This window comes from Hyperolius riggenbachi, chromosome 4 (genome assembly GCF_040937935.1).
Source record: "Hyperolius riggenbachi isolate aHypRig1 chromosome 4, aHypRig1.pri, whole genome shotgun sequence".
NCBI classification, from domain to species: domain Eukaryota; kingdom Metazoa; phylum Chordata; class Amphibia; order Anura; family Hyperoliidae; genus Hyperolius; species Hyperolius riggenbachi.
This window is the reverse complement of record NC_090649.1, coordinates 97,169,185-97,194,256: the sequence shown is the minus strand read 5'-3', so window position 1 is coordinate 97,194,256 and position 25,072 is coordinate 97,169,185. Positions and strand designations below refer to the sequence as shown.

The 25,072-nt window shown below is 45.6% G+C and overlaps 1 protein-coding gene across 3 annotated transcripts in view; it reads left to right on the top strand.

Moving 5' to 3' along the window:
- RNF144A (ring finger protein 144A) overlaps positions 1-25,072 on the top strand; it is a 78,377-nt gene that overhangs the window by 6,926 nt on the left and 46,379 nt on the right. The window lies entirely within an intron of this gene.

Genomic DNA, 25,072 nt, shown 5'->3' with positions numbered 1-25,072 from the left:
AGGATAATTAGGAACACCATACTAATATGGTGTTTGACCCCCTTTCATCTACAGATCTGCCTTAATTCCATGGCTGTGGAGTCGGTACAAAAATCTTCCGACTCCTCAGTTTATGAAACCACGACTCCAACTCCGAGTGCCCAAAATTGCCCGACTCCAACTCCACAGCCCTGCTTAATTTTATGTGGCATTGATTCAACAAGGTGCTGAAAGCATTCTTTACAAATGTTGCCCCATATTGATAGGAAAGCATCTTGCAGTTTGAGATTTGTGGGGTGCACATCCAGGACACGAAGCTCCCGTGCCATCACATCCCAAAGATGCTCTATTGGGTTGAGATCTGGTGACTGTGGGGCCATTCTAGTACAGTGAACTTATTGTCATGTTCAAGAAACCAATTTGAAATGATTCGAGCTTTGTGACATGGTGCATTATCCTGCTGGAAGTAGCCATCAGAGGATGGGTACTTGATGGTCATGAAGGGATGGATATGGTCAGAAACAATGCTCAGGTAGCCCGTGGCATTTAAACGATGCCCAATTGGCACTAAGGGGTCTAAAGTGTGCCAAGAAAACATGCCTGCACAGTAGTAACAAGGCGGGATGGATCCACGTTCTCATTCTGTTTACACCAAATTCTGACTATCGCGACTCATCAGACCAGGCAACATTTTTCCAGTCTTCGACTGTCCAATTTTGGTGAGCTCGTGCAAATTGTAGCCTCTTTTTCCAATTTGTAGTGGAGATGAGTGGTACCCGGTGGAGTCTTCCGCTATTGTAGCCCATCTGCCCCAAGGTTGTGCGTGTTGTGACTTGCTGCATACCTCGGTTGTAACGAGTGGTTATTTCAGTCAACGTTGCTCTTCTATCAGCTTGAACCAGTCGGCCCATTCTCCTCTGACCTTTAGCATCAACAAGGCAGTTTCACCCAGAGGACTGCCACATACTGAATGTTTAGTCAAAAGAGCGGCGATCGGGGGATCAGAGCGGGCCGGCGGCGATCAGAGGGGTGATGTAGCTAGCCAAGGGCTAGCTACACCCCCCCTCCGAAAATTTAGTGCTAAAAGACCCTCCAGGGCCTGAGAAAGCCACTGCAGCGGTAATGGATGAGCTGAGCTCGTCATTACCGCCAAGGTGGTTAAAGTGACACTGAAGCGGAAAAAAAATGATGTAATGAATTGGTTGTGTAGTACAGATAATTAGTAGAGCATTAGTAGCAAAGCAAATAGTCTCATATTTTTATTTTCAGTTGTAGTGTTTTGTTTTGTTTTGTTTTTTGTTTTCGTTTTTTGTTTTTTTGTTTTGTTACATTGCATCATTCTCCTATATTTGCAGCTTACACACTACACTCGGCATTCTAAATGATTTCACACAGCAGGCTAATGACCTTTTGAACTGTCCTCTGCAGAAGAAACAAAATACAGTGTCAGACACTTGAGATATTAAGCTTCAGAAGACGGAGCTCTCTGCGACTTTGAAAGTCAGAGAGATCAGTGAAGCTTTTGCATAAATAACTGGAGTTTATTAACGCTTCCTGTACTGGAAACAATATTAGACTCATATATCTGCTGCTAATGTTTTATTTCTTAGCTGTACTACACATACAAATCATTATATCATACGTTTTTCACTTCAGATTCTCCTCAAGCAATCCAAAAATGAAATCTGAATTGTAGGGACTGAGCTTTGCAGAAACTGTGGGGTTGATTTTCAAGGATCGGAAATACAGTGGAGAATGCAGAAGAACATCTGTGATGGGCAGAAAAAGGACAGATACGCAGCTGTCACTTTGACAGTGGCAAAATCTAAGCCAGAACAATTAATTGGTAGCTGTGTATATTTATCAGCAGCCTGCTTGCTAATTAATTGACAGCTCCTGGCTTTGATTTGGCGGTTGTCACACTTCTATTCCGCCTTGGACAGAACTTGCATGTTGTTATTATGTATTTATATAGCATTGACAGCTTCTGCAGCACTTAAAAGTACATAATTCATGTCACGAACCGTCCTTAGTTCATAGTCATGTCACTGACTGTCCTCAGAGGAGCTCACAATCTTAAAAGGTATATGTATGTTTATTTGTATGTCTGCTCCTACTAGGGACTAACTAGATTAAACTTCCCAAGATGGAAACACTGAGGGTACGTTTCCACTTGTGCGGCGCGATTTGCTCGCGGAAACCGCGTTAACGAATCCGCATACGGTTGCGGATTCGTTGACGTTTCCATGCGGATCTTCACGCGGAATCGTTCGCGATTTTAACAACGCGATTTTAGCCATGTCAATGCCGGCAAGCATTGACGTGGGATTTTAAACGAAATTGCACGCGGAAACGCCGGGAAAACTGCAAGACTCAAGTGCTTGCGGTTTTCCTATTTAGTTACATGACCGACGATTCGCGTGCGGGTGTGCGGCGTGCGAATTCTGACGGCTCTGCTGTGCAGATTTTTTCTGCATAGCGAGCCGCACAGAATTCCTGACAAGTGGAAACTGCGCCATCCACTTGTATTGGTTGAGCGAATCTGCATGCAGGAAACGCATGCAGATTCGCTCTAGTGGAAACGAGCCCTGAAAGCTGTAAATGACCCCGTCCCACACTGCCTTGAAGTCTAAAGTGGAACAGTTTTCTTAGAGCCTTGTCCCCATGATATGCGCTGCGCCATAACAACCACCTCTGATGAGAATCCAGCAGTTCTGGAGGTGTGTTTAGCTTACAGGGCAATAAAGGGATGATTTGCATATTCAGCAGTAATGCATTGTGGGAGACATCACAAGCTCACTCCAACCTAAATTATTCCAAGTACCTTCTGTTTTTAAGAAGGCAAACTTCTGTTTTGCATAGCATTCTAGTAAAAGGGCTGTTTGGTCCTTTTAAGCCCCTTATAACTCTTAGGAGTTCTGCTTCACCATGAGCTTGCTGGGTACTCTGTAACTTTAAAGGATACCCGAGGTGACATGATGAGATAGACATGGGTATGTAGTATGTACAGTGCCTAGCACACAAATAACTATGCTGTGTTCCTTTTTTTCTTTCTCTGCCTGAAAGAGTTAAACACCAGGTATGTGTTAAGCCCCATACACATACTCAACAGCGGTCTTTTATGCAGCACAATTATCAAACAACTTTTGTTGTAAAACAAGTTAAACAACCCCAAAAAAAGTTGCTTGGTATTGTTCACACAACTGATAAGACGTCAATCCAACTGTTGGATTCACATCTTATCAGTCTTATCAGTTGTGTGAACATAGCAAGCAACTTTTTTTTGGGTTGTTTAAAGGGGAACTGAAGAGAGAGCTATATGGAGGCTGTCATGTTTATTTCCTTTTAATCAATACCAGTTGCCTGGCAGCCCTGCTGGTCTATTTCTCTGCAGTAGTATCTGATTAAAACCAGAAACAAGCATGCAGCCAGTCTTGTCAGATCAGACTTATAAGTCTGAAACACCTGATCTGCTGCATGCTTGTTCAGGGACTATGGCTAATAGTATTAGAGGCAGAGGATCAGCAGGAGGGCCAGGCAACTGGTATTGCTTAACAGGAAATAAATATGGCAGCCTCCGTATACCTCTTACTTCAGTTCCCCTTTAACTTGTTTCACAACAAAAGATGTTTGATAATTGTGCTGCATGAAAGACCGCTGTTGAGCGTGTGTATGGGGCTTAATTGGCAGTTCCTGTCTGAGTCAGGACTGGGTCAGACTACAGCGTGACCCTCAGTGATAAGAAATTACAACCATAAAGGCCCGTACTCACGGGCTGCAAATGTTGCCTGTCGCCAGCACACGTGAGCGTGTGGGCGACAGGCCGGCGACAGCTTCTCGCCAGGTCCCTCCGCGTACACACGCGGAAGAGGGACCAGCGGCGAGGCGGAAGCTGTCGCCGACGTTCCTCCTCCCCCCCGCCGGAAGCTCCATTTGATACAATGGAGGTTGCTGTCGCTAGTCCGCGTACTCACGCGGACTAGCGACAGTTGCGGGGGAGGTGCGGCGGCGACTGTCGCCATGCGATTGAAACTTTCAATCGCATGGCGACATGAGCGGCGGGCGACAGTTCGGGGTGCGCGCGTGTGCGACGGCCCATACTCACGGGCGACCTGTCGCCGCAACACGCGCGCGCCGCGTGTTGAGGCGACAAAAGTCCCTCGTGAGTATGGGCCATTACTCTTTCCTAGCTGAAAATGGCTTCTGAGGGCAGGAAACAGATACAAAGGGTCAATAGTTCATAGATTTTAGCTCTGGCATACTTCAATGAATGTGTCCCTGAGCAAAAACAATTAAAACAGTAAGAATTTAAAAAGTAGATTTAACTTTAAGACATTTTGAGAAGAAGGAAGATAGATACAATTGTTTATTTCATTAGTTTACATTCACCGGGGGTGTCCTTTAACCACCTTAGCGGTATGGACGAGCTCAGCTCGTCCATCACCGCCAGAGGGTGCCGCTCAGGCCCTGCTGGGCCGATTTTAATGAAATAAAGTGCAGCACACGCAGCCGGCACTTTGCCAGCCGCGTGTGCTGCCTGATCGCCGCCGCTCTGCGGCGATCCGCCGCGAGCAGCGGCGAAAGAGGGTCCCCCCAGCCGCCTGAGCCCTGCGCAGCCGGAACAAATAGTTCCGGCCAGCGCTAAGGGCTGGATCGGAGGAGGCTGACGTCAGGACGTCGGCTGACGTCCATGATGTCACTCCGCTTGTCGCCATGGCGACGAAGTAAGCAAAACACAGAAGGCCGCTCATTGCGGCCTTCCGTGTTACTTTTGGCCGCCGGAGGCGATCAGAAGAACGCCTCCGGAGCGCCCTCTAGTGGGCTTTCATGCAGCCAACTTTCAGTTGGCTGCATGAAATAGTTTTTTCTTCATTTAAAAAAAACTCTCCCGCAGCCACCCTGGCGATCTTAATAGAACACCAGGGTGGTTAAAGGGAAGATCCAGGCTAAAAAATAAACAAAAATCTACTTACCTGAGACTTCCTCCAGCCCCTAGAGCCGTCCTGTGCCGTTGCTACAGCTCCAGTGGCTCCCGCTCCCCTCTGGTGCAGATGCCGACCTCGCCAGGTTGGCATCCACTTGCGCTCCAATGTGCGGCCCATGAAGTCGCACTGATGTCATCCGGACTGTACTGCGCAGAACTACTGCGCCTGCTCAGTACAGTCCGGATGACGTCACCACGACTACGTGAGATGCACGGTGGAGCGCAACTAGGCCTCTAAGACCAGAGGGGAGCCCGGGCCACTGGCGGGGAGCAGAGCTGCAGCGAGGGCACAGTACGGCTGCCAGGGGCTGGAGGAAGACTGAGGTAAGTTGATTTTTATTTATTTTTTAGCCTGGATGTGTCCTTTAAGTCCATGAAGGGAGAGGAAATGGGCAGAGCTCTGAGTCGTGTAGCACGAGCGGCTGGGTAAACATAACAATCCTGCTGCCAGGAAGGTCACACAGCCCTGTAGGGAGACAGCATCACTTCAAACAACAATGTACTGTATAGTAAAGTAGTAAATGTTTTCGCTCTGCCGCGTTACATCACAACATCCTATGTATCCCATGAACTCATGAGGTTCCCAAAGAACAACCTCAGGATTTAGGATTCTCTGTGTAGAGTTAAAATACATGGATGATTTTCAGTCAGTTGATTGCAGGCCCTTAATGCAGATTTGTTCCCTTAACCACTTGAGCACCGCAGTGTTAAACTCCCCTCCCCCCCCCCCCCATATGGCCAGGCCAATTTTCACAAAAAGGGCCACTGCAGCTTTAAGGCCTTGCTGCAGGGCCGCACAACACAGCACACAAGTGAATTCACTCCCACCCCTCCTTTTCTCCCCACCAACAGAGCTTTCAGTTGGTGGGTTCTGATCGCTCCCCCAAGGTTTGTTTGTTTTAATGTAAATATATTATTAAATGTTACTATTTTTTTTCAATAATTTAACCCCCTCTCCCCCCCCCCCCACGCCAGCCAATCATAGCGATCAGCTGTCATAGGCTTCAGCCTATGACAGCGGAATGCTCCTGTCTCACACGAACACTGTGTCACACGGCTGTCCCTAGTACTGCTGCAGACCGCAGCGCTGTACACTCAAATTAGATGGCAGTATCGCCAACCAACAGTCTCCCAGCGGCGATCGCTCCACATTGCGCATGCGATCTCCTGCTAGCCGTTCACGCCAATAGGTGTGGAGCGGTCCTGGGGCTGCCACCGCGTTCACGCCAGTTGGCGTGGAGCGGTCGGCAAGTACTTAAAGGACCACTATTGCAAAAAAAAGTGTGAAATTTAAAATACATGTAAACACATACCAATAAGAAGTATTTTTCTTCCAGAGTAAAATGAGACATAAATTCCTTTTCCTGTATGTTGCTGTCGCTTACAGTAGGTAGCAGAAATCTTAGAGCCGACAGGTTTTCGACCAGCTCATCTCATCATGGGGGATTCTCAGCATGGCCTTTACTCTTTATAAAGTCACTCCCTACAAAGGATTCTGTCAGATTTCTACTGCCTGCTGTAAGTGACAGCAACATAGGAGAAAAGTAATTTGTAGCACATTTTACTCTGGAAGAAATGCACTTATTTGTATATGTTTGCATATACTTTAAATGTTACGATTTTCGCGATAGTGGTCCTTTAAAAAAAAGTGAGACCCGTAAAATAGAAGAATTTATACTTACCTGGTACTTCCTCCAGCCCCATGTGCTGGTGGGCTCCATTGGCGTTGTTCCGGGTGGCTCAGTTTGTCCTGACTATTCCCTGTTTAGAAAAGCTTCAGTTGCGCCAGCTGGGCTTCACTACGCAACCCATTGCCTGGAACGTTCTGCGCCCGCGCAGGTAGTAGAGCCTTAGTAGCATAGAAGTGAGTATCACATTTTTATTTTCAGTTTAAAGTGGACCCAAATTAAAAATACAAGATTTCAGAAATAAAATCTATTTTCTAAATTATAATAATAAATAGCAGCCTTTTTTCAGCTGCAGGATGACAAATATAAAATATTTTACATTTTATTGGAGGAACCCCTCCCTTCCTTTCATATTGCCGGGATTTTTCCGGCAAACTGGGGGAGGAGATAAAAAACAAAAACAAAACACAGGCTGCTACTGATGATGTCACAGGGGAGGTGATCTCAGCTTGTGTGAGATTTTACATAGACGATGCCCCTGTGAGGGAGGGTAGCTGATGACAAACACACCAATGATCTAAAACCTCCTACTAAGCTCAGAAGTAATGGCTGCCACCTGTATAACCCTAGTTATGAAAAGAGAAGGGTAGAAAACATGCACTGAAATGCTCATAGGAAAGGAGTGTTTATTTATCTTTGTATGTGTCAGAGTGGTGCAACTAAATATTTTGAATTAAAAAGATGTTTGGTTTGGGTCCGCTTTAAGGCCTGGAACCCACTAGGCGCGTATTCCATTGGGGATTATGAACAGCATGCAACTACCACAACATCAAGGTCCAATACCGCAAGTACTGCTGGGAGCACCTCCTCAGGAGGCTGCTACATTTGCAATCACAGAAAAATTGCATGCATTTTGCGTTTTTAAGATAGCCTGAATTTCATACAGCAACCCACCGGACAGAAATCTTCCACAGTTGGTGAGGTTTAGCTACGTAGTGCTGTTGTATTTTCTTTTCACGGTATAATGTTGTGGGTGCAATATATCCAAAGCATAGTTACATAGTTATTTGGGTTGAAAAAAGCAGGGCTGTGGAGTTGGAGTCGGAGTCGAGGAGTCGGAGTCGGGGCAATTTTGAGCACCCGGAGTCGGAGTTGGAGTCGGAGTTGGAGTCGGAGTCGTTGACTTCATTAACTGAGGAGTCGGATGATTATTGTACAAAATCCACAGCCCTGTTAAGTATTAGGCTAAGCAGTCGGAGTCGAGGAGTCGGAGCCATTTTGGGTACCCGGAGTCGTGGTTCCATAAACTGAGGAGTTGGAGTTGGAAGAGTTTTGTCCCGACTCCACAGCCCAAAAAGACATACGTCCATCGAGTTCAAAGCAGTTTTGTTTTTTTTTGTTTTTTAGTTCAGTACCTCTTTGACTTGTTCTAGTCACTGAATTCCACACAATATGATCACTTCACAAATGCTAACTTGAATACTAAATCGAGTGACCGTAAACCTCAAACAGCCATGCTCTACGCTCTGTGCAATGAACCCAGTGACAAGCTGCACCGAATTGTGCCAAATAGTCTGCAGAAAGCAAAAAAGCACACAGAGGATCTGGAACAATTCACACAGGGCATCTCTGTGCAGGAATATACATAGCAACCCCCAGCTTCTCATGTCACACAGAACTGCTAATTGTGTGTGGACAATAGACTGCAATGAAGCAAGTACTGTGGTAGGAAAACACAGGAGCAGGAGAATACAGCAGTCACTTGGGCCTAACACAAAACCACACATTAAAGTACAGTGTAGTTGAGTGGATGCCAAGGAGAGCAGAATTTGTGGATGCAGGCATTGCTAGAGAGAGGCACCACTCCCCTACAGAGTGCTTTATTCAGTCTCACCCAGAAACCTGTGTACAGCTCTGCAGGCCTCTTAGTATGCAGCCCAGTTCACCTAACAGCTACTGAGTGCATCAAAGTCCATAAAGGGCTCTGTTCATAAAAAATTTGTGGCGAAAAAACTCCTGGAGGGAAAATACCGCAGCGGTATTTTAGACTTCTGGGTGGTCATTCATAAAAATGTTGCCAGCTGCGATGCAAGTGCGGAGATCTCCCGCTGAAAGCTGGCGGTAAGCTGTCGGAAGGCATGCGGAAACACGCCGGCAGAGTCCCTCCGTGCACTGCTCTCTCTGAGAGGTCTGTCCCATTCACTTGTATGTAATCCGCAGGCTTCGAGGAAGCGGTATTTCCCGTCCACATACCGCTTCCTCTAATCTTTATGAATGGCCATTTTGTTACTTTTTTCTAGATAAATCTAGAAAAACACTGCAGAAGGCGGAAATTTCTCGCTCTGCTGGGGGATTGTAGATTTTCATGCGGGAACAGCTTTTATGAATGCCCACTTTGCTAAATGATCGGGAAAGTCCGCTGTTTTGAACGGAAAACTTGCGGTAAAGTGAAATCCGAGATAAACTTTTACTCATTGCATAATTGTGTTCCTTTCATATAGTTTATAGGGCATTCCTGAATCCAAATACTTGTTTTGTTTTAATACTCTAATTCCCTAAAAACTAAACAATACTGTTGAAGCTGTTAGATTTGCTGTGTAAACTATCTAAACTTTAGATAAGATATATAGACAAGTTACTTGTTATAGTTAGTTTTTCATCTCGGATACGTTTTAACTGAGAGGGATATGAATGTTTCCTTTTAAGCAATACCAGTTTCCTGGCAGTCCTGCTGATCTCTTTGGCTGCAGTAGTGGCTGAATCACACACCTGAAACAAGCAACTGACTAATCCAGTCTCACTTCAGCCAGAGCACCTGATCTGCATGCTTGTTCAGAGGCTGTGGCTAAAAGTATTAGAGACACGGGATCAGTAGGGGAGTCAGGCAACTGGTATAATTTGAAAAGGAAAAATCCATATCCTTCTCAGTTTAGGCTCCCTTTAGGCTACTTTCCCACCAAGACGTTGCGTTTTAGAGGACGTTTGTAATGAATAGGCACATGTCAGCTGCGGTGGATAGCAGTACCACCGCAGCTGCTGCTGGTTCTCTGTCTGCCAGTCTCCCCGCACCTCGGCCGTCTAGCACGCTGAGGTCGGGGAATGGTCGCATGTCAGCCACGGTGGACGGTGGGTCCACCGCAATCATTACTGGGTCCCTGCCTACTGGATCATCTGCGTCCCAGGCGTCTAGTACTCCGGGGACGCGTCTCTCTGCTCAGCTCAGGGGGACATTAGCGCGTGCGCGCGCTTGCCGTCAGAATCTTTATGCTAGGAGGAGGCGCGTCAGCTGACCGGCCGGTCGGCTGACGTCAGAGGGAGCGCTCGCCGCTTTGGATTGGCCAGAGCTGGTGGGCGTGCCTTGGGGGTCTCCTTCGCTTCTTAAGCCTCTCGGCTTCACTTGCAAACGGTCTGCTGTTGCGAATACTTCGTGTTAGCACTCAGACCTAGAGAGGTTCTTGTGGATGATGGATGTATATGCAGCGTTTGCAATATACATTTATCTGTAGTTAGCATTTACTTATATTGTATTTTCTGTGTATGACTCTGGCTAGTTCTGACCTATCTTACTCTTAGTGATTCTGTACCTTTGCCTATCTGACCCTGTTGCCAACTCAGCTTGCTTACCGTTCTGTCTCTGCCTTCTGATTTAGTACTTCTGCCCATCTGATCTAGTTGCCGACACTGCCTGATATACGTTCTGCCTCTGCCTAACGATTCTGTACCTGCTCTGTCTGTCTGTCTGTTGCTGAACCGATCTGTCTGACCTCTCTACACTCACCAGGGAGCCCTTGTCCCTGGTGAGGAGTGCTGTACTGATAGTACCCACCAGCTCCTCTGGTGAGGTATAGTTAACTCTATCAGTAGATACTGTTGCACTAATCACTACACTCTGTGCATTAAAGTGGTATTATTTGCCTGTTACACATCAGCACCTATATACCAGTATTATTGGTGATTCTGCAGATCACCATATAATCCGGTATATATCTGATTATAGGTGATACTGCAGATCACTTGATAAACAGAAGTCTGTTCTTGCTAACACCAACCGTTACAACGTTAAGGTCGCATAACGTGCCCCTAACGCAACGCGTGGTGGTGGTGAAGTTGGACGTCAGATTGAGCTGCGTTATGCAGCTCTCAAAGCAGCCACTCCAGGTTAGTAATAGGAAGTCCGGATCTTTTTAAGGATTCAAATCATTTGAATCGGATCATTGAAAAGATCCGGATCTTTGAACCGAATCATTCGAATCATTTTACTAGGGAAGCAGACTGAGTGAAATGACTTTCCCTGCACTGTACATTCTGTATGTTCCTGTTTCTTTCAGACAGACATCCACTGTGAACCAAATCTTTCATTGTGATGATCCGGATGATTCGACTCACAAAAAAGATCCGGATCAATTGAACGATTCGTTCATGATCCGGACAACACTACAGTCCTACCACGAGTCACCACAGTGCAGTGAATATTAATTAGCCATGTGGCTGGAGGAGGGGAGACCTCCTCCTCCAACATTACTGAGCATGTGCAAACAGTCTAACGTGGCTTAGCCCAGTATAACGTACAGCATGCAGCACTTTGTTTAAACGTGCTGCGTTACTGTGTAACGCAACCTGTGCACTGTGAACAGCCCATTGATTTATCTTTGCTGTGAGTTAGGCTGCGTTACTGGCTGCTGTAACGTGGGACTTTAATGTCCCACTGTGAAACCAGCCTAAAAGTGGACCTGAACATGCACAGGACAGAAGGAAAATGGAGAGAAATGTACCCTGTATGTATTTACAGAGTTTAGCCTGTCTAATTCCCCCACATCTGTGACTAATCACCACCATAATTTGATCCCTCCCCTGTGTCAGCTGGCTAATTTTTAAGCACTGGATCCTAATCATATGTCTCTGTTCATGAAAGCAGGAAGTAGACGCACTGCAGGTTTATTGCAGGATTTTTACCAGCTATAACAAATGTTTTTTTTAAAGGTTATTATGCTGTTGCTTATTTTTTTAGGGCAGAGAGGAAGTCCCGAGTTCAGGTCAGCTTTAAAGAAAACCTGAACTGAAAATTAATAAAATAAAAGTCAAAATAACCATACACAGGTCATACTTACCTCCTGTATAGTCTACTCCTCAATCTCTTTCTCCTCTCCTGCGTTCTGTTTGTTCACTGTGATCAATGGAATTCTCCGTCCTCCATTTTGAAAATGGCCATTACCCCCTAACAGCTTTCTGGTCAGCACACTGTTAAACTGTAACATCGCCTACTTGAGCCATAGGGATACATAGCCATTACCTGGCACATCAGTTGTCCTCTCAGCTATAACTGACAGCAACTGATATATATCTGACAGCAACTGATATATTTCAGTTCTGACAAAATGTTGTCAGAACTGGAAGGGATTATTGTCAGAAGAAAATGGTGAACTTCTGAGAGGAACTGATGGTGAGGTAACTATGTAATGTTCATTTGAAGTTACCTCATGTGTTTATCTTAAAAAAAATGTTCTCAGTTCAGGTTCCCTTTAAGGGCCAAACAACGATTAGCACTATACTAGTTTAACCAGTAATAACCGATATTTTTTTATATCAGTTTTACTTACTAACTGGCGGTTGACATATTTGTTACCTTATACACAATACCAGTTTCCTGGCTATCCTGCTCACCTCTTTGACTTCAGTAGTGTCTGAATCACACACCTGAAACAAGCATGCAGGTAATAATCAGACTTCAGTCAGAAACACCTGACCTGCTTCATGCTTTTTTCAGGGATTATGAACATCTTCAAGAAAGCCCTCAAAACTCACCTTTTCACTCTGGCCTACTACCCCTCACAAGTGCTCTAAACCCACAGCTGAACTCTGGTCCCCTACCTTTCGTGTCCCTACCTCTCCCTCTAGATTGTAAGCCTTTGGGCAGGGTCCTCCTCCTTTTGTGTCCTACCTGATCATGCACCTCCATTATTGTGCACCCATGCTATGCATCTGAGTGACCCTAACTTGCCTAATCTCCATGCTCCCCTCCAGTGACTGACTAAGTATTACCTTGTACTCATACTGTGCTGTGTGATCTGATTTTCTTGTATCCCTGTATTGTCTTATTGCTGTATGTCACCCCTAAATATTGTCTGTAACCTAAACTAATGTCCAGCGCTGCGTAATATGGTGGCACTTTATAAATACAATAAATAATAATAATAATAATAATAATTATGTCTAAATGTATTAGAAGCAGAGGATCAGCAGAACAGCCAGGCAATCTGCATGGCTGTCCTGTTGATTTTGTCAGTGAGCCATATCCGCATGCAGACAAGTCGTGCAGGTTAGGACTTTACATTGCAATCAAATGTAAACAATTCCTATTCTTAAAGGGTTCTCACCTTGGGAGAGGGAAGCCTCTGGGTCCCCCAGAGTCTCCCCCCCCCCCCGTTCTCCTCCATTGGGCTGTTCCAGCATTGATTCCCCCAAAAGACCATTGACAAGGGCTTGTCGACGGCTGGCGCATGCTCAATAGCACAGGCCCCCTTTGGATTCAGGGGGAAAAAGCAAAGTATGATCAGGACTGCAACTGTGCATGTGCGAGCTGCCTGCGCAGCAGCACGGACCTGATCAGGCATGGCTTTTTCTGCCGGAGCCCGAGTAGGTGTGTGTATTACAGCGCAGGTGCAGCACGGCTGCGGTCTTTGAGGGTCTCGCTCTGGATCAACCTGGCAGAAGACGACAGGAAGCCTCTGGACGCACCAAAGGACTTAATGTCAATTATGGCTACAGCGGTGCTCCGTGACTAATTTGGGTGCTGGAGATTTGCGTAGCTCAAATTAGAAAAAAAAAGGTAACTGGGCCGCAGGCAATTGCCGGTAACCGAATTACATGCCCTCCACCCCCTCCCCCCCCAGTTGCTACAACTCAGAGGGGGAAATAGCATTAACGTCACCCAGGAGTTTCAGCGTGCACAGGGTGGGCCATTTTCAATATACTCTTTGGAGGATCCAGTGGCTTCTCTCTTGAAGTAAGTATTCCGAATGTTAGGTTGCAATCCTTACGTTTGTCTTAAAGCAGGTATGTCAAACCGATCCTACGAGGGCCGAGATCCTCACACATTTTTGGCACAGCTCAAATGAATTGATGGGTCTGAATCAGGAAGGGTGTGGTCCATCAGGTAGAACACATTCCTCTCTTTCTCAGTCCATCCTAAACACTGGCATGGATCTGGCCCTCCAGGCCTGGAGTTCGACACATGTGCCTTAAAGGATACCAGAGCCCAAATCATTAAGAGAAATGGGGGGGGGGCAGGCATGTTAGGGGAGCTGTGTTGATGCCTAATGGCCCGTGGCTGGGAGTGTTCTACGTACTCGCATGATGTTACAATTACGTCATCCATAGAATGCTCCTGGCTGCGGGCCAGCACAGGTGCAGTGATGCCAGACTTCGGCGACCAGAAGAGGCTGCTGGGGGGCTTCAGGTATGAAAGGAAGCATGCCCCCCTTTCTCCTAATGATTTGGGCTCTGGTATTCTTTAACAAAGGAACTGTTTGCGTGCCCTCCACTGATCTCCGATCTGGAAAACGGCGGTTTCCCTCAGGTGTGGACCGAGCCTGACTGGTCATTCTTGGAAAGCTGCTTTTGGTCGTCTGTATCATGTGATTATTATAAATACATACAATCAGTAACTCTCTGCACTACTCACACGAGCTGGAACTCTAGAAGCATTAAAAACGACTAGGTTGCAAAATTATGCAGTTGAAGAAAAGGAACATTCACTTACAAAATGGATTTCATGCAATAACATTCTGTACCAGACCCTTACACTAGCGATGAGGTTTCCACACTTATGGTAAGGAGCCCTACTCTTCTGACAGTATACCAGTCAAGCAAAGCAAGCAAATATTCCATGCTCATAACCTGGGATTCCTGCTGAGGTCTGTCAGGATTAACCATTCTAGTGAACACACATGCCCATAAATAAGTCTGAGGATGTCCAGGAGAAACAAATTGCTCTACTCACACTATCCGATAGATGGGCTGTACTGGCACATTGGACAGGAGAGCTACAGCCAGAGCTTTAGCCAGAACTTGAGAGGCCTCAGTGTGAATCCCAGGTTATGAGCATGGAATATTTGCTTGCTTTGCTTTGCTCGACTTGTATACGGTCGGTAGAGTAGGGGCCCTTACCATAAATGGGAAAACCTCATCGCTGATGTAAGGGACCGTCTAGTACAGAATGCTATTGCATGCAATCCACTTTGGAAGCAAAGTTCCCTGTCCTCAACTGCATAATTTTGCATCTTAGTTGTTTATAATGCTTCTAGTGTTTTGGCTTGAAATGTGTGTGCTGAGTGCAGAGGGTTAATGATTGTATGTATGTAAATTGACCACTCCCCTCAGCACCTACTTTTCCATTTAAAATCCTGGTCCCTAAGCAGGGTGAGCATAGCCCCTCCTTCCTTGTATTATAAATGCAGTGTTGAGATGAACGTACGTTCTAGCCAGATCAGGATGAGCATTTGCATCTTGAGAAGTTCAGCGATAAATATCCTCCATCATCTTCTCTCATGACCGTTGCTCTTTTACAGAGCCAGGTTACCTGAGCAGCTAGTGGAATGTAATAGACTTCATTTACTACCTGGCTTGCAGGATTTAACCTGCTGAGGATTAGTGTCAGTCAGCATTTAGAGAACATGGCTGCTTATTTCCTGCTGTGCGGATGCCTCGATGTGCATTAGAGCAGCTGTTTATAGAGCTGGATCTGAACACCTGTCGTCCTCCTCTGGCTTGGCCTGAATGGCTTGCAGGGAAGGACTGGGCTGCTGTGCGCATAGTTCATGCGTGACTTTTTGTCTGTGCTTGGAGCTTAGCTTGAAATAACAGAAAACAGCTCAGTATGAAGCTGAAATCTTATACATGTGAGATAACTTGTAATGCTGTGCAGCTAGTCCTGTGATAACGCAGCACAGCCAGCAGAGTGGCCTCACAGTTCCTCCGCTGTAGATGCAGAGTGGTCAGGCTGTGCCAGCTGGACAGCGTGTCCTCCCTGTGGACTCTCCTCTGGCAAGGATATTCGCTATACGGGCAGCACGGTGGCGTAGTGGTTAGTGATCTCGCCTTGAAGCGCTGGGTTCCCAGTTCGAATCCCAGCCAGGTCAGCATCTGCAAGGAGTTTGTCTGTTCTCCCCGTGTCTGCGTGGGTTTCCTCCGGACACTCCAGTTTCCTCCCACATCCCCGAAAACATACAGATACGTTAATTGGCTTCCCCCTAATTTGGCCCTAGACTATGATACATGCACTACATGATACATACATAGACATACAACGATGGTAAGGATTCTATTGTGAGCCCCTCTGAGGGACTGTTAAGCAACTAGACTATATACAGTATACGCTGTACAGCGCTGCAGAAGATGTCAGCTCTCTATATAAATAATAATATGTGGGTTATTATAGCATTATTTAACCTCTCATCCTCTGAATGCTTCTATGCAGAGGCTTACAGGAGACAAGTTGGTCCCCAGATGGTCACTGGTATCTGCTTGTACCCGTTCATACTTGCAGGTAATTGGGGTCTTGAAGCAGCGGGTGGGTGGCACCTCCATACAACTAGACTAGATAAATTGTACCGGAGTAGAAGCTTTGGTACAACATGAGATACTTGCCTAACGAGAGGGAAGACTCAGGATGCTATTGAGGCTTCTCTCTTTATTTTGATGTCCCCCATGGGTTAGCGCTCCCCCAGAAGATTAGCAACAAGTCGCTAATTATATCGTGCCTGCACAGCTCCTCTTGCTGCAGCATGGCTGTGCAATTCCGCGTTCTCAGTAAGCTACAGCTGCTCATGTACAAGCAGCTCTATACTACTACATGTGGTGTCTAGTTACAGGTAAAGGTGGGCTTCTGCACGCTAACTGGTTAAAGTCCCGTGTCACATAGATGTCACTCTCGCCGCTCCCCCCGCCTCCTGCATAGCTCCGGTCCCCGCCTGTGTCCCTTCCCTCCCCGCTGATTGGAGGGAAGGGACGCGGGCGGGGACCAGAGCTATGCAGGAGATGGGGGTGAGCGGCGAGAGTGACACTACATAGGTAAACACAGCCGGCTGTGACATGCTGCGTGTCGACAGTTGTGATTTATGGGGGCATAGCAGAGCGCAGGTGGGGCCTGGGGGGACACTACATAGCAACAGAGGCTGGGCTGTATAGGCAGACCCAGCCTCTGTGTGCGGATATCATTCTTAGAACCTACGTCGGGTGCTCTTTAAGGCTCTGCACAAGCCTGGCAGATACCCTGCGTCAGGCTCGGGATTACCACTCCTGGCTTCTTTTTTCCACCCCGAGCCTGACTCGGTGATACCACCAGGGAGGTTAAGAAGGGGGTTGACAAATTAGGATGAAGCTACAAGAGTAACGGCCTGGAACCAACTACAAATAGCTAGCGTTTTTAAGTAGCGTTTTGTAAGCAATTTCATGACCTTTTTCTGCGATTTTGGGAGCGATTTGAAAAAGTGTCATCTTTTTGGCAGCGATTGTGATAGCGAATTGCGATTAGTGATTTTTAATTCTGATTGGTCCTTTCAAATAATTATAATTTTTTTACAGTTTGCAGTACCGGTAATTTAAAATCGCACACAAATCGCTATGTGTATTGCTTCATGAGTGATTTGCCAGAGATTCAGCACTTTACATTGAAGCCCAAACGCTCCCAAAATGCTGCATGCACTGCGATTGCGATTTTGATAATCCCAATCGCTACTGTGTAATTTGTTACATTTATTTACATTGGCAGAGCGTTTAGGAAAATCGGTAGCGATTTAAAGCATTCCCTAAACGCTCAAAGTGCTCTAGTGGGTTACAGGCCTTATTCATACTTTGCATTGACAAGCTTTTAGTTTAGTAGTGGATTAAACAATACATATTCATAAATAGAGTTTTGAAAGATAGGTTTGATCCCTTCTGGTCAGATACCTCCAGATATCTGATCACAATCACAGATGAAGTGTTACGCTCTGATCACTACTCTGGGACTGGCATTTTTACATCCGAGAGTATTGATCATGAATTGATTGGGCAGTCCTGGGTGTGACCAATACCTCTATAGTCAGAACCAAGAAGGGGTTTAATGTTATTGACTATGGTTGCTGTATTATATACACCTGAACATGCCAGAGCCAAGAGCCTTCAGTGCATCCAGCAAGTAAACAAATTGTCCTCTTGCCTCTGCGCAACAGGAAATTATATCCTTCACATTATTGAAAGGAAAATGGTAGTCATAGAAACATTTATCTGAAGCACTAGTTTTGTGCAGATAATGTGGATTAATCAGCGCAAGTCATGTCAGTGTCTGCATAGAGGTTCATACTATTCAATCTATACCATGCTTCACATGTCATACTTCTGTCTATCTCCAGTCTTGTGTTCACTCAGTGTGTATACTGTACAGTATATAGAAACTAGTCAATTTTTAAGGCCGTTCACTCTTTTTGCATGGGAGGAAATGCTGTTGAAAACAAAGAAAACATTGAGAATCCCCCATGAGGAGATTGACTGACTGACCCAAAACCTGTCGGTTCTGTCAGATTTAACTGCCTACTTTTTTTCGCGATATTGGTCCTTTAAGCCTAAAGGTGGGTACACACATCAGATAAGTCTTTGGAAAATGAAAGATCACAGACCAATTTTACCCCCTTCTATGTAGTATGAGAGCCATACCTACACAGTCTATTCTATGGAGCTGAACTCCCCATCAGACAGAAATCTTTGCAAGATGCTGCACACACAGATGCTGTACTCATTCAAAAGATCAGTATCTGCAAAAGATCAGTTCCTGCAAAAGATCCGTTCCTGCAAAATGCATTCATAGTCTATGATATCTGCAGATCCTCATACACACCTTGTTTAACGGACATTCATCTGCAGATCAGACAATTATCTGCCGATCTGAAGATCCATCCTGGTGGATCTGATCTGCAGATGAATGTCTGTTAAACTAGGTGTGTATGAGATCTGCAGATATCATAGACTATGAATGCATTTTGCAGGAACTGATCTTTTGCAGGAACTGATCTTTTGCAGATACTGATCTTTTGAATGAGTACAGCATCTTTGTGTTCAGCATCTTGCAAAGATTTCTATCTGATGAGTTCAGCTCCATAGAAAAGACTGTAGGTATGGCTCTCATACTACATGGAAGGGGGTAAAATTGGTCTGTGAGCTTTCATTTTCCAAAGACTTATCTGACGTGTGTACCTACCTTAACCCTACTCTCACACAAACCACCTCCTCCTGATGCCGAACGGTAACTGTCCCATTGCACAAACCCACTTCCTGATGCCTAACCATAAACCACACACACACACACACACACACACACACACACACACACACACACCCTGACGCCTAACCATACCCCCACACACACACACCCTGACGCCTAACCATAACCCCTCCGCCCCCACCCTCCCCCCACACACACACACACACACACACACCCTTACTGATGCCTAACCTTAACCACCCTCCCCTTATCACTAACGTAACAGAAGTTGACGAAAAAACCTGCAAAAATGATAAATACAAGGCAGGTTCCTGATTCCAGCTCAACTGCCACACGCAAAAAAAATAAAAAAAAATTGGGTGCGCATCTCCCCTTTGGCACCGGCTGTGTTTCTAGGTAGAGTACAGAGAGGTAGGTTACTGTGCCTCATAGTCTGATGGTGATCACTCTAATAAAACCTTTCCCTGCACAACTGCTGTAAGTGGTTTGTGTAAACATAGATACTAGGTCAGCGCAGGTATGACGCGTCAGAATGACACTGGAATCGCACGCGCCATTGTGACGTGTATTTGTGTTACCACACGTTTCCTTAATTACAGCTTGTATGCTGGTTACATCGGTAAACACACATTAACGAGTTTGCAGGTGAATTCACATCCAATTATTTTCAAAAGCAGTTGAAAACAGGATATGCAGCATTCCACTAAATACACCTAGATTGTAAGCCTTTTGCAGGGTCCTTCCTTCCCTAGTGTATGTTACATGATCGTGTGCTCTTCTCCCTTGACCAGGGCTGTGGAGTCGGTACAAAAATCATCTGACTTCAACTCCTCAGTTTATGAAACCTCCCACTCCAGGTACCCAAAAACGTCTTCTGACTCCGCCCCTGCCTATGATCACCTCGTATTTGTCCAACTGGGCCTACCTAACCACCCTGAAATTGCATGATCGTGTATTTTGTACCAATGTTGTTTAACCTTGTTACATTATGTCTGTCCTTTTGTACTAATGAATGTATTTATTGTCCAGCGTTGTGTAATGTTGGCTCTTTATAAAATTAATATTATTTAGTATTTTTATAGCACCGACCTATTACACAGCGCTGTACAGAGTATAGAGTATATATGGTCTTGTCGCTTAACTGTCCCTCACGGGCTCATAATCTAATTCCTGCCATAGTCTTATGTCTATGTATGTATCGTGTAGTGTATGTATCGTAGTCTAGGGGGAAGCCAATTAACCTATCTGTATGTTTTTTGGATGTGGGAGGAAACCAGAGTGCCCAGAGGACACACGCAGACATGGGCAGAACATACAATTTCCTTGCAGATGTTGACTTGTCTGGGATTCAAACCAGGAATCCAGCACTGCAAGGCGAGAGTGCTAATCACTATGCCACCGTGCTGCCCAACTGTGCCAATATAATAAATAATACAACACAAAGCAGCGGAAAGTAAATGCAGGAATAAACACAGATTGACTACATGTATGTTATAATCAAATTACTTCCGATTATACACTGAGTGGCTAAAAAATTAGACATCTAATAACGAGTTGGTCCACCGTTAGCTCTGGTCACACCCGATATTCTTCTTGGCATGGACTCAACAAGATGCTGAGACCATTGCTGAGGAATGTTGGCCCATGCTGACATAATGGTTGGGCCAGATTGGATGGTGGTGTTTCCTAGTCTTTGAAGTGATTTTTTCACTTTGTCCCACAAATGCTCAATAGGGATTGAGGTCAGGGGACTGAGCTTGCCATGGAAGTAGGTTAAACTCTGACTGATGTTCCTCTAACCATCTGGAAACTGATCAAGCATTGTGGCAAGGGCCCACAACAGGCGTCTTTTACTATTTTACTGTGATACCAAAGGCACTCTTGATGGTCTCCTGCTAAAGCCCATCCTTTGCAAAGTCCTTCTTGTTGGGCTTTGGGATATGCTTTGTGATGCACCTGCATTGAATTCAGCTGTAATTTGTCATGTTGTTGCCCTTCTGTTGCTGTGGTCTATGCGTGCTACTCTCGTTTCACCTCTCTCAATCACCAGCCTTTTTCGACCTGAATAGTCCTTATCGCTTGAATTTTTATGTTGATCAAACACAAGTTAAAAGCCACTGCTGTAGATTGTCAGCTTGCAAAGGCAGGGACCTCCTCCTAGTGTTTCTTATTCTGCTGTAATTAATCATAGGACATATGCCAGTATTGGTGATGTCTCAAACCACACGTCAGTCATGTATGTATTGCTGGATGTCCTGATTATGCAGTGTCTTGAATTTCTCATGTATATTTGTTCCCCAATATTTGTTGTGTACTATGTACAGCGTTGGCACTATATACATAAAAATAATAATCAAAGGTGTCCAGCTTGAAAAAAAACAAAAAATAAACCAGGTACATTGAATGGATTAGGATGAACACTCAATCTTGCAAAGGCACATAAGGTATAATGCTGGATACTAGACCTGCATATTCATTAATTAGGCTAATGGCATCTCGCCCCTACAGGAAACAGAAATATCTAGCTTCTCATTGATGCCCAAGGGGGATAAAGATTGCTGCATAAAACTCCAGCATGCTTCCACTTGCACAGGCCTGTTAGTAATACTATGTACTCCAGCATTAGGTGCAATATAATTCACAGCACAAACTGTAAGATCCTGTACAAAACTATTATGATTGATAAAATTGTGGGCATCCACTGATGGGAAGTATTTGCCTTAAAAGTTTTCCTGGCAGGATTCAACTTTTGAGGGCAGGAAGAGATAAAATATATGAACTTTTGACCTTTTTCTAACTCTGGGAAACTTAAAGGGAACCTAAACTGAGAAGGATAAGGATTTTTCCTTTAAAAATAATACCGGTTGCCTGACTCTCCTGCTGATCCTGTGTCTCTAATACTTTTAGCCACAACCTCTCAACAAGCATGCAGATCAGGTGCTCTGACTGAAGTCAGACTGGATTAGCTGCATGCTTGTTTCAGGTGTGTGATTCAGCCACTACTGCAGCCAAAGAGATCAGCAGGACTGACAAGCGACTGGTATTGTTTAGAAGGAAACATCCATATCCCTCTGCTATGGTTACCTTTAAAGGGACCATGAACGGTAATTAAAAACGGAATTTGAATTAACTTGGGGCCTCTTTCAGCCCCCACCCCCCATAGCCTGCGAGATCCTCCGGCATACTCTTCTCCAAGTCCTGCTGGGTGCTCCAGTAATCGACGACTTCGGGTTAACGTACACGCCACCATGGTGACTGGTGTGAAGATGTGACGGGATTGTGATTTTCCCCCCGAAGTCGCTGATTACTGGAAGCCACCAGCGGCACGAAGAGAAGGAAGAAGAGGATCCTAGAGGACCTTGCAGGCTACAGGGGGCTGGAGAAAACACCAGGTTTGTCCAAATTCTGTCCTTAATTACCACTTAGGGTCCCTTTAACCCCCCTGGTGGTGCATTTCTTTCTGGAATTATGAGTCAAAATCGGTACATTGTTTTTCAAGAATTGTAGACCTCCAATTCTTAAGTCATAACTCACCAAAATATGACAGAATAAAGCCTGGTAGACATTCTGCATAAAAATAAAAGACTACAACACATTTGTTGAATTAAATTTATGAATAAACTTAAAAAAATGTGAATACAAATAAGGCAGGCAGAGAGTAGTCAAAATCCAGGCAGAGGTCAGTGCAGGCGGCAGGCAGAGAGTAGGCAGAATCCAGGCAGAGGTTGGTGTAGGCGGCAGGCAGAGAGTAGGCAGAATCCAGGCAGATGTCCGTGCAGGCGGCAGGCAGAGAGTAGTCAAAATCCAAACAGTTGGGTGACACAGAGAAGAGATCAAATTACAACGTGTGATTAGAGACCTATGAGGAGGAATTAGACATGTATACATGTATATTCATATATACGTGTATATACATGTATGTATATGCATATACATATATACATGGATAGCCTGTCTGATCCCCCCCCCATATAGGTCAACGCTGCACAGGAGAGACATACCTAACGTTTCCCGTCTGCCCTGTGCATCATAGGTCCACTTTAAAAAAATTGGCTCCGCTTCCGGTGATGTCACGCCGCCACTGCTGCTTCTCCGCTCAGATTTGCCGCCGGGTCCCCGAAAGAAAAGCGGGGATATGGGGATCCCGGCGGCCAAAATAGGAGGCAGATGCTTGGGTCCTGCTGTGCAGCGCGGTCGCGCATGGGACCCAGAAATACTGCATATGTCACTGCCGCTCCTCCGCTCAGATTGGCCGCTGGGTCCCCGGAAGAATAGCGGGGACATGGGGATCCCGGTGGCCAAAACTTACTGCAGGTAGTCGGGGGAGAAAAACCTGGGTCCTGCTTTGTAGCACAAGTCGCAGTAGAGCGGACCAGACAGAGATCGGCTATTTTCGTCTATATCCGTGCGGAGAGCTGCAACAGCGCCCTGCTGGAGCCGGGGAGGTAAATTAATCAGCGCTTGTCAGGCTTGTCGAGGGAGGATTCCGGGACACTTCGGGGGAGCCAGCGCTGGGCTGCCTGCAGCTACAGGGGAGCGGGAATCCTCAATGGGACCCTGAGGCTTCCCCCCTACCGAGGTGAGTACCTACCAGGGGAACTTTTTTTTGTTACAGGTTCTCTTTAAAAAGTCCTTTTTAGAAGTAGGACGATAAATATAATAGTTTATCTCATCCATTTATTTTCACTTCGGGTTCACTTTAAAATATTCATGGTTTGTCGAACATAAATCAGGAACACGTTAAGATTGATCTGTTTCTTCTGCCTATTAACCAAGTGCATTAAAGCGGACCTGAACTCAGAACGTCCTCTCTGCTCTAAAAAGATAAGCAACAGCATAACAACCTTTATACAAAAATATTTCTTTGTTACAGCTGATACAAATCCTAAAATAAATCTGCTTTGTTTCTGCTTTCTGTTTCATGGAAGCAGACATATTGTTTACAGCCTGTGCTTTCAAATGAGCTTAACTATCATCTCTGCCATGGCAGTCATGTGACACGGGAGAGATCAAATTGCAACTTGTGATTAGACACAAATGAGGGGGAATTAAACAGGCTAAACTCTCTAAATACATACAGGGTGCCTTTTTCTCTGTTTTCTTTCTGTTCAGTGCTAGAGTTCAGGTCCACTTTAAAAGGAACCCGAGGTGTGCGACATATGGAAGTTACCATGTTTATTTCCTTTTAAACAATACCAGTTGCCTGGCTGTCCTGCTGATTTTTCTGGTCAGTTGGGTCTAAATCACACACCTGAAACAAGCATGCAGCTAATCTTGTCATAGACATGTGATCTGCATGCTTGTTCAGGGTCTATGGCTTAAAGGGAATGTCCAAGCAAAATAAAAAAATGAGTTTCACTTACCTGGGGCTTCTACCAGCCCCATGCAGTCATCCTGTTCCCTCGTAGTCACTCACTGCTGCACCAGTCCCCCGCTGGCAGCTTGCCGACCTCGGAGGTCGGCGGGACGCATTGCGTACATTTTTACGCATTAATCCCGCTAGTGCAGGAACATTAACACATACATTTTTACGCATTACTGGTTCAATGCGTACAAATTTACGCATTGAACCAGTAACGCGTAAAAATGTATGTGTTAATGTTCCTGCACTAGCGGGAATGCGTAAAAATGTACGCAATGCGTCCCGCCGACCTCCGAGGTCGGCAAGCTGCCAGCGGGGGACTGGTGCAGCAGTGAGTGACTACGAGGGAACAGGATGACTGCATGGGGCTGGTAGAAGCCCCAGGTAAGTGAAACTCATTTTTTTATTTTGCTTGGACATTCCCTTTAAAGTATTAGAGGAAAGGATCAGCCATTGCCTTCTCTGCCGTCCAACTCAAGTCACTTATCCCAACTGCTTCTTATCCCATCACACCTGTGGTTACTGATTTGCATTTCCCCATTTGCAAGCCTCATGCCAGTGACTGAACCTACTAGTTTGTTCCGAGCATTCTTCACTGCATAAATGCTTGAGTGTCCTCATACGAAGCTTGAGAACGTCTTATAGTGCCAGAGGATGTGGGTAGGCTACTATGGTAGCAGCCAAGGATGGACTGGAATTTTTTTGTGCATGCCAGCAAGTTGGCCTTCATCTTGTATTTTCCGGGAAAGGTGAGTAGGAAACCTGCTCCATGAATCATTGGTTTGACTTGGTTTTGCAAGCCAAGATGACCTTCAGACATGTGCTTTGGAAGCTTCAGCTGAGGAGCACATATAACCAAGAAA